This window comes from Chrysochloris asiatica, unplaced genomic scaffold (assembly GCF_000296735.1).
Source record: "Chrysochloris asiatica unplaced genomic scaffold, ChrAsi1.0 scaffold00122, whole genome shotgun sequence".
NCBI classification, from domain to species: domain Eukaryota; kingdom Metazoa; phylum Chordata; class Mammalia; order Afrosoricida; family Chrysochloridae; genus Chrysochloris; species Chrysochloris asiatica.
Window position 1 is genome coordinate 10,303,703 of NW_006408640.1, and position 3,007 is coordinate 10,306,709.

A 3,007-nucleotide genomic window follows, 5' to 3' on the forward strand; every position below is an offset into this window, starting at 1 on the left:
AGAACACAAAAGGAACATATCCCTCCAGGATGCCAAGACTGCCTTTTTGACATAACGTAAATCAAAGAGCACAGAATTCCTCAGGGAAGGGTTAGAGATATGGAAACACCACCTCCAGAAATGTATTGACATAGATGAGGGACATGTTGAGAAACAGTAGCTTCATAGTTTGATATTTTAATTTAATCAAAGTTTCTTCAATTTTGTAGTAATACTTTTTGACTCACCCTCATATATGCAAGGAGGCTTCAAAAAGTTGATGAAAAAAGTTCATGGTTTTTTTTGGTGTGGAACATTTATTTTGTTCATGAAACAATAAAAGTTGAGATCAGTGGGAAATCATTTTAATCAAAGAATTATGCATTTTCTTCCAACAAGCTTGCTTTGTAATAGGAAATGACATTGTGATCCATTTCACTACAAGTAAAATATTACAAAATATTTACAGGAAAATATCAAAAATAACTCAAACACAAAAGCCAAGATGGGGTGAGATAAACGGATTTTTCAGAAATTTCTATTCCAGTGCCCACAATACACAGGAGAGTCAAAACAGGTAAGTAACTAAAACTCCCCTGGATCACATTTCAAAAAATTTGGAGAAGGGAAAGAAACAGGATGAAAATGGTGTGAAAGGTGATGGATGTTAGCAGCACTGCTTTAAATACCAATCTTTTTTTTTTTTTTTTTTTTTTTTAGTGTTTTATTGTGAATTATATGATAGTTTACATGGGAGAACATTAGTTTTACATTCATTCTATCATACATCCTATCACTGCCATGGTTACAATCCCTTCCATGCATCATCAACCAACCAAAGGGTATACCCTGCAAGCCTGCCCCCTACACCATCCCCCCATCCCCACAGTCTTCAGCACACAGTCACTCTCCCTCTCTGGATCTATAGTCCCCAGCTGCTCCATCGCTCCTCTATTTTTAATGAAACATCCTCTCTTATAGGCCATAAATTCTGACCAAGATTAAGCTTTAAGATATTCCTGCACTGGAATTAGAAAATATCCTGACAGTGGAAGTAGCTCGTTCACCTACTTTCTCCATGAACCGCTGATGTGAGCAGAAGCCTTTTCTGGATCAAAAGCTGTCACAGTAGCCCTTCCATCTCTTTCGTGAATGCTTCGTACACATCATCCTTAGTTTGTATTGAAACAGGAACAGAGGGACCGGATTTGGGGGCTGCTTTGGCAAGAGGCACATCAGAACCATCCTCTGACTTCCTTTGGGGAATAGCAGTAGCCCCTTTATTCTCCTGATGTACTCTCAGTGCAGTGGGCACAAATCAAGTAATCTCCACCTTGGGATTAGTGATCTGTGGCTTGGCACTGATGTTTGCTGTGGCTTTCTCCTCAATGGTGGCTGCACTTGTATCATCCGCCTTGCATCACTGAATCAAGTTGCGTGGGGCACTTAAAACCCCAGGGTTTGGCAAGGGAGCTGGTGGGAAAAGCCCAGGTAGGCCAGGTCCAAGTGGAGGCACCAAAGGTGGGTGCATCATGCCAGGACGAGGTGCAGGGATACCTAGAGGTGCAGGGGGAGGTAACCTTGGAGGAGGTCCCTGAGGAGGAGGGCCATGAGGGGGACCTGGGGTGGTCCTGGAGGTGAAAATCAGGGTAAAGGCCCTCAGAGCCCTGGCATTCCGGGTGGCCTCAGGAATGGAGGAGCTTCTGGCAGTGGTCCAGGAGGAAAGCCTGTAGGTGGCCCAGGTGGCCTTAAAGGTGGAGCAGGTGGTGGTTCAAGGGGTGGAGGTCCTGGCATGGGAGGTACCTGTATCTGAGAAGGAGGAACACACTGTGGAGGAACCTGATGCTGAAAAGAACCAGTAGATGTGCCATCAGAAAGCGATTACTCTTTATGTTGCTTTTGTGATTGTTTTTCTGCTTCAGAATCATCAGAATCATCTTCATCATCATCTTCTGAAAATTCCTCTACTTCTCATCTCTCCTCAGGGATTTCCTGGCCTGCATTCAGAGCATAATGGCTTGAAGAGGAGTCAGTTTCTTCCTGTTCTTCTTTGTCGTCCTTGATTTTCCAGGCATACCTGTAAATCACACACTCAGACCAGACTTCTTTTCTTCATTGTTGCCTCTCTCATTATCATCACAGTGCACGAAGTCACCCCCCTTGCTCTCTCCATCTAACCTGTCAGTGTCACTGTCATCAGTGTTGTCACTATGCTTATCTTGATCCATGTCCTCAGGATAGCCATCATCTTCATGAGTGCCAGAGACATCATCATCATGGCCTCGCTGAGCAAGTTCATGACTATATAACATATCTTCATTTCACCTATGAGGGGGAAGATCTAGGGCAAAGCCTACTTTATGGCCATATATCTGTAAGACTTGAGGAGGAGGTAGACCAGTGGGAGTACCAGTAGGTTCTCTATCGGGGGCAAATGTGGAACACCATGTTCAAAAAGAAGTATAGAAACTGCCCGAATTAGTGGTCCATAGGCTGAAATCTTAAGGATGGAGGATGGCTGAGCAGTAGGAAGTGGAATGTCTTGGATCAAGAAGTTGGAAGGAGCATGGGGCATATCTGGCAAAGGAGTACTCTCAATTTACATATTCTGAGTATTCTTAACACCATCAAAATATTGACTAAATTGAGCCCTCTTCTGTTCATATTCTACTTCGAGCTTTCTCAATTCTTTGTAAATATCTGGATTCTCTTTTTCATAGAGTCGTAGAATACGATCAAAGGTTTCCCACAGTTTTTTACACTTGTCTTTCAGAACCGTCTCATTTAACTGTGGCTAGAGTTAAACTGTTGCACTGGATTAAACTCCATTTAATCTGATTTCTCCATGTTGCGAATAATATGTTTGGGATCCTTTTTCTTTAAAACTGCACCTTGTACCATCATACATTGCTTTTTGTTCTTCTTTCATTCTCTTTTCTGGGCTTCTTTTCAGGCCTGGTCCGTGGGGTTCATAAATTTTCCACTCTTGGTGAATGATGTAGATCTCTGTCCCATGATGGCAATCTGT

At 42.8% G+C, this 3,007-nt stretch overlaps 1 pseudogene; it reads right to left on the minus strand.

The window, feature by feature from the left end:
* Positions 1 to 1,102: 1,102 nt before the first annotated feature.
* On the minus strand, positions 1,103 to 2,994 carry LOC102827429 (annotated as a pseudogene).
* Between the last annotated feature and the right edge of the window lie 13 nt (positions 2,995 to 3,007).